The following is a 12,588-nucleotide window of genomic DNA, read 5'->3' as shown; positions in this document are numbered from 1 at the left end:
TCATTTTAATGTCTGGTACCACTAAAGGTAAATCATATCCAATGAGCACGACAAAAAAATGCAGCTGATTATATAATACTTTATGTCCTATTTGACATCCTTAAGCTTAATTGTATTCCCAGGGTACATAAGAGGCCATTTCATCTCATAAGCAGCACTGCACACGCAAAGACCTAGAGTGGTGTCCCGCTTACATTCAAGCCATAGCAAAACTCAGTTGTCAGCTCTTACATAATGCCTAAAATAAAAGAATTATGTGAAGCCACAAAGTCAGCCATCTTGACACTACTAGAAATTGGCATGAGTGAGCGACAGATAGCGAAAAATCTGAAGATCTCCAAGACAGCCATTCATTGCACTAAGAAAAAACAAGCTGAATGTGGTACTACCAAATTGCTAGCTGGTCGTGGCTTAAAAATGAATGGGCACTGTCGAGAAATGTGACTTGTTCAGCAAGGACAGTTGGAAACTGACTTCCTGAAGCTGGTCTGAAGTCACACAGGGCACGGAGGAAGCCCTTCATCAATGAAAGGCAGAAGAAAGCCTGTTGCTGGGGATCACAAGGACTGGACTGTTGATTATTGGGCTAAGGTTCTCTTCAGTGATGAATCCAATTTTCAGTTGATGCCCACTAGAGTCAACTTAGTCTGGAGAAGCCTACAAACCAGACTGTTTTGCCCCTACAGTAACACATGGGGGTGGATCAGTGACGATCTGGGGTTGTTTCAGCATGGGTGGATCAGGGCAAATGCAATTGTGTGATGGGTGAATGAACCAGGTCATGTACAGCGGTAGTCTTGAAAAACAGTCTTCTTCCATCAGCTGGAAAACTCTTTCCTGCCTCCCATGACTGGATATTCCAACAAGACAATGCCCAGAAATGGCAAGAAAAAGGGAGTAAAGTTGTCTTTCAGTAATTTGAAGTTGTTTCCTCCCTTTCTATAAAGATATTAAAATACAAACTGTTTCACCTTTTATTTAATGCTGAATGGTTTACTTTTCATGAATACAATATTGTAGCTTATGGAATTCGCCCCTGATTCATCGCCTATGTCCTTGACCACATTGTGCTCCTTGTGTCTGAAACACTGTACAGTGCCATATGTGACTTTTATGGGGAGCCTTTCAGTACTCTGTGGACACACAATCCTTTCTGCCAGGCTTATTAGATTTAACATTTCATTAAGTCTATCAGCAACGAGGCTTTTTAAATGGCCCATGCAACTACTAAAACATAAGGCATGTTTAACAACTTATAAACAAGAGCTATTTTAATTGACTTTTTCCCATTTGGTACAATAATAACACTATCGTAAAATGAGTCACCAAAAGGTAAGGGTGATTCAAAGTCCTTGGTTACCTGTTACTATGTCATTATAAAAACTGTGTTCACGCTCAGGCGAATGTGAAAGTATTGTGAAATGTAGTGTAATATTTGCAATATTCAGATAGTAAGCAGAAAATACATGAGGTCATGAAATGGGATCACTAGTAAACCTGAATCTCGTAACTGCCCCTCAGTACTGTTCATATTAAAAAACGGAGCTTCAGCTGTCATGCTGGAACAAACATCCCTGTAAAAGAAGGTTATAATGTTAGTGGCACAAATATATGTTGTACTATTGTGACTGAACTATTTATAGCGAGAGTGACGTGAAATGACAGTACGTAATTGTCTTGTCAGCGTTGCTGTGATCTCTTCATTTTCCCTTCATTGGGAGGTGACTGTGAGACCACCTGTGTTTGAACTGATGGCTTGATATTTTATCCTGAATGAAATCAGTCACTATTAGTAGCTGGAAACTGATAAGGAAAGAAACTCTGAATTTTTCCAAGTGAGTGCACATTGTATCACCAAACAGACTCAGTCTCATCAGAACAGATGAATGGAATCACTTTTCAAGGCAAAGCCTGGCTGCATAACTGCTTTAGAAAACTTCCCTTTGCCCTCACAACACATGAACCCATGTCTCCCTCATTCTAGCCCCAAGGCAAGATATAATTACCACACTGACAGCACAGCCCTGCACTGCTGCTGAAATTAAACTATTACAGAAGGAGGGGGGCTTCACTGTATCTTTGTCTGTTATTCTCACGTGTTTTTCTCTGAGGATGTTTATGGATCCATTATATTCTGTCTTTGTCTGATTAAAGCAAACTTACTTTTGGGGAAAGCTCATATAAACACCCACAACTGGTTGTCTTAATCAGAGTAAGGTGGTAATCAGAGCTCAATTTAAATAAGTGAGGTTTCTGCTTCAGTCTTGTGATTATTACAGCATGTGTTCAGTAAATCCAAACATCTTGTCTCTCGGGGGTAAAGGAGAAAATTGATTTTGATAACAACTGAATAAATACACATACATATTGTAGACAACTCATACATTGCACATAATGTAGAATACTTGTCATTTGTAGATCTTACGTTGTTTAACTAAAGCCCCGAAAGCATAATACAGATTAATTATGACTGAGATCTAATTGGCTTTTAAGGTAGAAAAACATTGTACTCAATGAAATAATTTATGAGATCGGGTGAACACTTAATTTGAGATGGCTATGTCAGAGGTTTGTCAGGAACATTCTGTGATTGCAGTAGCGTTTTTGTCATTGGTTAGCTCCTGTATCTGACCCATTTGAAAAAACTTGAGGTGGTGAAGAGTTAAATTGAAAGCACTCAAAGAATGCAGTACTCCACCAAGGCGCCCATTCCTTGTACCATTTCCAACTGATAGGTCCAATAAGTCCGCAGTAGTCGATTTGTAGTAGGATCGCAATCATGTGATCATTAGCAGGCAGCTAACGTACTGTTCACTTGCTGTCACAGTTAGAGTGATGCCGTGCCGCTATCCTGCAACGATACAGAAATCTTTATCAAATCTGTGGATCCAGAGTATACACCGCATCACTACCAAAATCAAGTCACTCTGTCCTTGTGTCATTTCTGACATTCCCTGAAAATTTCATCCATCCGTTTGTCTGTTAGCAACATTGCTCAAAAACGGACTGACAGACAATCCATTGCCAATTGTCACATAACTTCCTTGGCGGAGTAATTTGGTCAAAAGGAAATAATATTTTAAAGAGTTGCATATTTAAATTTTGTTGTAAACTCCCTCTCTACAAGCATATTTTGGATGTGAACAGGCAGAGGATAAGACTAACAACAGCATCTGATATGTCAGTGCTTAGAACAAAAGGCTGTTTTGGCACTGCTCATCGTTTGCTGAAGGTTTTTGCACTAGAACAGCAAAAATGAGTCGGGTTCATGTTTAAACATATTTCAACAGTGATGTGCCGACTTCAATCCAACTGTGAGAGTCAGAGTTAGGCAAGTGCACATGCACACAATATCATGATAATTGAGATGCATCACTCTGAAAAACACATTACTGGTGCCAAGGCTGTGTGTGCATTATGTATGTTTGCTTTCTGCAAAGGCTTAAAGTGACAAATGTTGAGATATGTATTGTGTGCATTTGGCATTCAGATACTGTATGGAGCTGTATGCAGCTTGTTTTCAGTTTGTTTTTAAAACTTGTGACTCCATAAAGCCCAAGGGATCTACTCGCAGAGTGAGGAGAAAAGTACCTGAGACACCATTAGCTGCACTGTTCTGAAGCTTGAAACAACTTTGCATATTTATCGCCAAACAGCCAAATAATTTTCATATTTAATCACTGATATAATAATGCACTGTTTGAATTTTCCCAGTAATGAAAGTTTCAGCACACATGTAAGCTGTTCTGTTTCTCACACCCTTTTCGCTGGTGCTCTCATCCAGAGTCTAACACAGAAACACCTCAGCTCACAGTAAACCTCTGGGAGGAACAAACCTAGCCACCCTGACATCCACAGCACTCACAACTAATTACAATCTCAAAGCACTAATGGAATGGAATAGACTGGCTCGTAACAGCCTTTATTATAGATTAAGTGTTTATTGATTTGATTGGTAGAACTGTTACATCTGTAAGCTGTCCAGAATAATTTAAAATGCACATCACATTATCAGTCCATCTCTGCTTGTGTTGTCTGTTTTTACTTCCTGTAACAAGGACTGGATGTGACCTGTTTGTGTTTTGCTATACTGTGCAATTGAATAGCATTCATTTTTAGACTAAAATTTATTTCCATATACTTATCATTTCACACAAATGCTTTAGCTCTGCAGGTCAGACAGTGTGACAACATACCACTGCTATTCAGGCCACCAGTAAATGTAAGTAAATGTATGACAGTAGATCTGTGCAGTCGTGCATTAAATAGGCTGCATGGACTAATTTACTATGACTCATGAATACTGTAGGCATCCAGCACAAATGTACGCCATGAGTGTGCTAGTACTTTGTCTCTGCCCCATATGGCATGTGTGCATCATGGCAGATCTCACACTGTCAGAACTGACATCACTGCCACACAAGTGGCTCTCAGCATAAAGAAGCAAAGGAGTCAGGGAAACTCCAAAAAGCCTTCTCTACATAGAAGTACTGTAGATACTCTCAACAGTAGCTGAAATCACCCAGTTTAGAGCCTGATTGTGGGCAGGTACAATCATTAATAAAGTGATGATGAATCTTAGGCTGCCTGTTCCATCTGTTTCACAAGAGGATAGAAATTAAACTTAGAAATGTAAGCTTCAGAGCACACAGGAAAAACTGTTAAAGTTTTCTATTTCCTAAAATGAAATGCCTCTGCACGTTGAGTCAGACGTTCCCACTCGGCATTAAAAACACACACACTTTGGACCAGTAGGCAGTATCAGATCAGTGTGACTTTCCTGATTGAATTATGTGTTTTTAGCTGTGTTGTGAGGGATTGCATTCTGGCCAGACACTCACTCCTTGGAAATGTATGAAGAAGGGAACCATACACTTTATGCTTACTATAAGATTAGATGATTTCCATGCTTGTTCACGTGATTTTTCTAGCATTGTGACATTTTGCCAAGCATTTTGGATGGGTTGGAAACCAGTTACCTAGTGACACGGGGAAAGGACATGACAGCTTGCCACAGCTTGTCTGAATTGCACTTGTTGACTGTAGCCTATGTGTCTTAACTCCCACTCACTGCTGGCATGGATAGTGCAGGACAACAAAAGCGACAACACTTTTTGTTGGTGAAAATTAAACAAGTACACGCCAGGATGCAGGAATTATTGTTCCACTTAATCATTTCAAAGGCCTTCAGCAAATTGCTTAGCCTGCTTTCTGCCTAATTTTAGTAGTTTGCAGTATTTTCACTCATGTCATCTGTCATCACATCCGTTAAAATTCAATGACGCGCAACCTCAGGTGACTGTAATTCTGTAATTAGGCACTGCAGGCCACTGGCAATAGTGGGAAATAGCAACACACAATACAGGCTTGATGATTAATAACTGAAATGTCACAAGTATGCACTGGTGACACTTCATTTTAACTACAAAAGCACTCAAAGAGCGCAGTACTCCACCAACGTTGTTCATTCCTCCATATGGCATTGTCAGAAATGCAGCATTTGTTTATTTTTTAGTTATTGATGATCAGAAATCACAGCAACATAGAATGTGGTCATTTAGTATAGATGTACCCACAAACAAAATGACTTTGCACTGAGCAGAGACGTGCGTTATGCACATGTACGTTATGTACGGATACCGAATTGCATGACCTAAACATGTGGCGGGCGGCGGGAATTGATGGGACTCAGAAACACCTACACTATTGAATCAGTTGTTCTTTGTATCATTTCTGATGTTCACTATCTCACAATGATACAGAAATCTTTAACAACTCCATGGATCCTGACTATAAGCCGCATCACTGGCAAAATCTTATCACTTGGTCCTCGTGTCATTTCTGACCTTCCCTGAAAAGTTCATCCAAATCTATTAATTCATTTTTGAGTAATGTTGCGAACAGACGGACAGACAAACGAACGTCGATTGTCACATAACTCTGCTGCGTTCCTTGGAGGAGTGAAAATACATGAGGGCTTGCTTATCTCAGTGAATTTGCATGGGTGTCTTTCTGGATGCTGCTGCTCTTAGCGGATGGCTCCTGTTGATCCAGCTCTCATAGCACTCTGGTCAGCATGGAGGTGAGCGAGGAGGAGGAAGGGGAGGAGGTGTGCGGGGGCGTTATAGCTGCGCTACCTCCAGATGCTCACTGATTGTTCCTGGTGTTTGTGCTGCTCGTAACTTCAACCCCCCTCTACTCTCCGCAGATGGATTTGTCAGCTCCATTATGACTGTGAGATGATTAAAACTCCAGTCAGCAAAGCCACCAATGATAACTTGGGTCTTGTTAGACAGTCTGAGGGTTGTGAGGTTAAATATTACATATCCGTGTAGAGTAGGCAGAAAGTACCAGGTGTTAGTGAAAGATACAGAGCTTTACACATCTGTATTGTGCTTTCCTGAAACACACACATATGTAAAGGATGTTTGAAATATAAGATGGCATTCAGTGTTGAAAATATGTAAAGGATGTTTGAAATATAAGATGGCATTCAGTGTTGAAATCAGCAGGTATTGAGAATAAATAGATCCATCTGGCAATGATTCACATCATGTTATGAAGTTAGTGAAGGGGGTGGAGGGTCAAATGAATGGAGTAAATAAATAAGTCTACATTCACTGCAGAGCAAAGTGAGCACATTTAAAATGTATGTTAAGTGTCTCAGGAATGTATTTTTAACTAAGCTAGCTCAGTGCACATTGCAGTGCAGCATTTTGACCTGTGGTGGACCTGTAGAGGCGTACAATACTGCCTCTTCAACAGTGAGAAACACACATAGAGACAGAGAGAAACCGCTTTTCCCAACAGTTACCATGGCAATCCAATAAAATTGCCATTACTCTCTGTATTGACTCTCAATAAACTGAGTAAAAATGAATCCCCTTTTCTCAAGTGTTAAATCTGGACTTAAATGCTGATTCCTGGTGACAGGCGTACAGAGTCAAACCCCCTGTCCCTGATTTACAGAAAACCCAGCCAAGAGGAGATGAACAGGCTAGACGGAGCAGATGCTGTTTTACTTTCTGTTTCTCCAGCTCTTTCTTCATGGCTTGACACATCTGCCTTAAGGAAGACTAGCACAGATGTTGACTGAGACGCTATTTTGGATGCGAGAGATTGTCCTGTCAATCAAACGGACTAAAGCAGAATTTTAATATGACGCCTCTGCAACATAATTAGTTTTGTTTTTTTAGTTTTGTTTACATTCACAGTGCTTATTGACAGGAGCTGGACTCCACTGAAACACTGCAGGTGCACAGTTTTTTTCAGAGTGCTTTCACATTCCTAAGCAAATCAGGTAGGCTTCTGTTTGGTATTAAAAAAAATAGCTTTTGTCACCAACATGACAGTATACAGATATCAGGATGGTTGTTTGAAGCTGCTCTGAGTAGCGATGCCACTTTACACCCACCTGAAAATTGCAGTCATTTTCATTTGTCTGCTGTAGGATGAGCTCTGGAGCAGCCCCCGCTGAGTGTCTGATACAGACAGGCACACAAGATGAGTGTATCTTCCTTTAAGGGAGGCCATCACTGAAGTAATATCTTTTGGCTGCCACTTTTTGGGACATTTTAACAGTCAGCAACAAGCAAACATCAGCTTGACTGAAACATGCAGCAATGCGTTCGACGTTGAGTGGAAATGCATAGAGAGTAATTGTTTCTGATCTCTTCCTCTTCAGCTTTCCTCTTCTCTCTGCCCATGCTGCTCCTCTCTCAGCCTCTCTCAGCCTCTTCTTCACTAAGTGTTTCAGATTGCTCAGTGACTCAGTGGAAACCAGCCTAGATTGACACTTTGACACCAGCATTAATTGGCAATTCCTAACTATCAGCCGGCAACCTTTGATGGAAGTCCTCTTCCATCCTGTCCTGCTTAGGTGCCCGCTTGTGGTAGAGGCAATCTTGGAAGGGTCGCAGAGCATATTAGCCTGTGTTGAATATGTCTGAATAAATGCACTTTGTGGTATGTGGGAGAGAGGTGACTCAACCTCTATAAGCAGGAACTCTGTTTTACAAATGAGCCATCTTTCCATATTTTTCCAGGGCTTTTAAGCAAACACTGTGTGGGCGTTGGTACCATTAGCTCTGAATGGCTCTTTGCAAAGATTGGCTGACATATAGACAGTCCAGCGTACACATAATAACTCATACATACATGCATAGTAATTAAATAGTCATTTTCCTCATCATTTGTCCAGCATTGCCTTGTTACAGCAGTCTTACTCAAAGGACAAACTGCCTGCTGTCACATAATTCACCATCTGAACTGCAAATAGATAATTCAACAAGGTAAAAATCTGTGATATGAACGGCTGCAAACCATGGTTGGAATATCTTGGCTGCTAAATGCTACAGCTGTCCTCTTATTGTACAGTATACAACAGATGTGACTATACCTCTTGCAACATCACCTTACAGTGAAATGATTCAAATTTGTTTCACCTCTCAAGAAATGCATCACTTCTGAATAGATTAGCTCTTCTGTAAAATTTAAAACCGACATTTTAGATGATTGACTGATCAATCAATCATACTTTATTCATATGACAAATTTGTACACAAATGAAAAATAGCACAAAGTGCTTTAGAGACAAAACAAATAAAAAGCCCAACATACCCCAGTTCAAACAATACTTTCACCCTCAACATCATGTTAGAAATTAATGACTGAACAACACAGGGACTGTGCAAGTAAGGGAACTGTCATAAGTAACGTCTAGTAAAAATAAAGACTTCATGTAAGGTTGACCTTAGACGTTCACATTATGCAGTGTCCTTTTCACTGCCGGAGTTGTCACAAAAACCCTGTGCTAAGTCTAAAGCACTCTGTTTTTTAGAGCTAATTTGTGCAAACAGCACACTGTGACTCGCTCTGTACCTTCTGGGTCATGCTGCAACGCTATTTCCAGTGACTTTTAGTTGGTCACAGATCTTCACGTATCATTTTTGTTAAAACTCAGAGTTTTCATTTTAGCCGAGAATTCTTTTCCATGTGGAGCCATGATGCAGACATAGAGATAGACACAGTCTATAGGTCCAAAACTAAGAAAGTTCTGCTGTTCACAGCTCATTTTTATAAAAATGTTCACGCAATCGGGCTAATTGTTCTCACATTGTTTCAGTGATCACAGGTGTATTCACTTCAGATGCATTAACTTTCTAATTTGGCATCTGTATTTTCAACATTGTTTTTTTGAAGTACTGATTGTTCATAATTTAGGCGATATTGGACAGAGGCTAGTGTGTGCTATATACACAATAACTCTAGCAAAAGTAAGCAGTTGCTATTTAGAGCGTGTGCTATCATGTTCAGAAAGGAAAACAGGAAATATTACTGTGCTGCCTTAACGTGTTCTACTTGTATGTTTGAGCAATAGCATTTCTTTACAAGAAGACATTTTGACCTGTAACAGACAGAAAAGCACAGATTTAGGGGGAAAAAAAACAGCAACAAAAACAACAACAAAAAAAACCCAAACATTAATAATGGCTGAATTTCACGTGGCTGCCTACATTTCATGGTGCTGGTATTGTGCATGCTGGCTCAGCGTCACATTACTAAATAGACCATTAATGAAACTCCAGTGCTTTTGCTACTCTGAGAAAAAATAAAAATGTCTTCCCATGTAAAAAAAAAATCCCAGTAGAACAAGCAAATAAAACTTCTGACGTTACAGAATAGCCCATTCTTCTTCTTCTTTAAAATTTTCTTAGTCCGTTAATGGAAAGGAAAGCCACATATTGTGTATATGGCAAGTATTCTCAGAGGAAATAAGAGTTCAGCCTTTTAGGTGATATTCAAGTCTTTGTTCCTTCTATTCATACGGCATCTTTTATCTTTTACAACATTATCGTCTTTCAAAAAAGCAGCTACAAGCTAGTGCTCTTTCATTAAAAGTAGGCATCTTGGCGAAAGTTCTTTTCACTGTGATGCTTTTGTTGACATGTTCATCAAACTGTCATGTCACAGAAGGTTTCATTTATCTCTTGCTGGGAGCATTGATGGCAGCTCAGATCCTGTTGCCACAGAGGTCACGAGCTAGCTGTCCCCTCCTCTCTGTATCATTTTCTGTTCCTTCCTTTTCGCTATCCCTTTTTCCCTCTATCTCCCTCTCAGTGTTTCTTTGTTTGGCAGTGATTTGACCAAACAAAAGCAAACTGAGTATCTCTAAAGCAAGGTGACTGCCAAAGGTGATTTTTCAACCTGACTGCCAGGACACAATGAGTTTTAGATAGCCGGGCCAAATTTTCCTCCCTCCAACTGGCAGTTTGAGATGGAAATAGAACTGGCCTCTGCACTCAGATTTGTCACCCATGTCATTATCTGCTCTATTATCCCTGCACCCTTAAACGTACTGCTCTGAAAATTAGATTATAATAGAGTAAATGTCGTGTTTGTGTTGCTGGACCTAATGTTCTTGGGTTCATTTGTTTCATTAAAAGCTGCAGTAGGAGCGTATGCATATTTTGGCAGCCTGAATAAACTCTTAATGATCTACTTTGACCTAAATACCCTGAAAATATGTAAAACAGCATTGGTAAACTACATGCCCATATTTCCATGGAACAATAAAATTGCAGACTGTCAGAGCTGCCTAACACGTGTCGTCGGTTTATTGATATTACATTGATGATAGTTTGTAATTTACTAGTTTGAGTTTCACTTTGCCTGAGCTTTATAGATCACATTGGCAAAGGGCAACTTTTGATTTGAAATCTACTGTCTAGATAGTGTCCTGACTCAGTGTGACATCAGTGGTAAATGAAACAATTCTCAGTAGACACTTCAGCTATTGATCAAGGTCTGGGTCAAGCTCTATTATTCCTGATCTTGGACAGATGTTAATTTATAACTGGACACTTTCAACTTGCCATCTTCAACGCTAGCCTGAGACAGGCAGAGAGGGAGCTGAAGCATAGACAGGGGATCTGCAGGGAATGCAAATGACTTAGCAGATAAGTTAATGTGACTTTGCCATGTCAGGGGACTCTGATTGCACTAAGAATGTAAGGCTTCCATGAGCCAGCCAGAGATATCATTAATCCAAGGTTGACCCGGGATGGCTTTAGGTTGGCCATGGCCGTAGAAGTTTATTATCTAAGAGGAGACTGTCCAGGCAGCAGGACAGCAGAGGAGAGGTTGTGTGTGTTTTTCCAAAATGACCGAGCAGCACTTCCTTTTGAGCATTTCTCGAAGACAAATTGGCTTGGATCAGCAGCTAGGCAGCTGGCTGATGGAGAGGTGAGATGTATAAGGCTCACGTGGGCATTTTCATCATGACGGCTTTTATTTATTTATTTATTTTTTCCTCCTGCATAATGTCACCTGCTGCAGTGTGTCATTGTGTCCTAGCTGCTCTCATGCTCCATCACACACCCACACACACACACACACACACACACACACACACACACACACACACACACACACACCAACCTGACAACACAGCGCAATAGGCTTGCACTAATCCTTACTTTAGCACTGCACAGTTTTGTTCAGTTTTGTTTGTGGATTACTATCCTCTGGCAAAAGTGAGAGATCAGTACACATGTGAGTCTTAAGAGTTTAAATAAGAGCAACGCTTTTGTACTTTAGTCACACAGAATAAAGGGGGGAAGCGGAGAAAATTTGGGCAACAGTGCATGCTGCTGAGTGAAAGACTAAGTAGTCCCTACTTCAAAGAATTATCAGAATTTTGTAACACTTTTTTGAATGCTTATCAAAAATAAACCTATGAACCAGAGACCGGGAATGTGGAGTGAAGTGTGGGAGATTGTGGTTACATTGGTTTCACTGGTTTGACTTGACTGTACAGAGGTTGGTGAGTAAGCTGCACTCTTCCCCACTGCCAAGCAGTTCAGATGGTTAATTAAAAGGCAGACAATGTAAATGCCACTGAAATACTGAAATAAACATCTACCAAGGACAAAACAGAGCATCCGTATTTCCTTAAAAGCTGCACTATTCAATATTTTGACATTTTCAATGGATCAAGTAACTACGTCAAAAGGTCCACACACAACTTCCTCATTTTTAGATGCAACACTTAGTTCTGTTTAGCAGAAGAGCTCAAATAAAGCCACTGTACACTAAATGTTGAGTACCAAACAGGAGTCTGACACACTTAACAACTAGCTGGAGAACACCGGGTAGCATGTAACACAGTAAGAGCAAGACATTACCCTCATGAGTTGGAGGAGACTGAAGCAAATCTAGCAGGAGAAAGGAAAGACTTTGGTTTTATGCAGTAACCAATAAGACTCCAGATAAACGTAATGTTGTTTTGTCGCTGGATATGTCAGTAGACAATTGATTGTTTCTTGTTATTTTGCCATTTTTAGGAAAATAATACCTGCTTGCTACTCAGTTTTCTCGATTTGCTGCTTCCCTGATTGGCCCCAAAAATGTAATAATCCAGCTTTAAGGTATTAAATCTGATTCACTTTAAAATATTGAATTTTGTGTTGCCATGGTAGTCTTATTTCTCACTTGAATTTCCAACATCCATTTAATTCTGTGTCTTGTTACAAAAACAAATTTAATTTTTAAAAATGTACATAAAGTATCATAATCCTTGACAATGTG

General features: G+C 40.0%; 1 protein-coding gene across 1 annotated transcript in view; it reads left to right on the top strand.

Annotated features, from left to right (window-relative positions):
* The window catches only part of ajap1 (adherens junctions associated protein 1), a 60,156-nt gene that overhangs the window by 33,647 nt on the left and 13,921 nt on the right, over positions 1 to 12,588 (top strand). The gene's annotated exons all lie outside the window — the stretch shown is intronic.

The sequence above is a fragment of the Acanthochromis polyacanthus genome, chromosome 6 (assembly GCF_021347895.1).
Source record: "Acanthochromis polyacanthus isolate Apoly-LR-REF ecotype Palm Island chromosome 6, KAUST_Apoly_ChrSc, whole genome shotgun sequence".
Taxonomy (NCBI): domain Eukaryota; kingdom Metazoa; phylum Chordata; class Actinopteri; family Pomacentridae; genus Acanthochromis; species Acanthochromis polyacanthus.
Note: the sequence above shows the minus strand (reverse complement) of the source record. Positions and strands in the feature narration are given on the sequence as shown.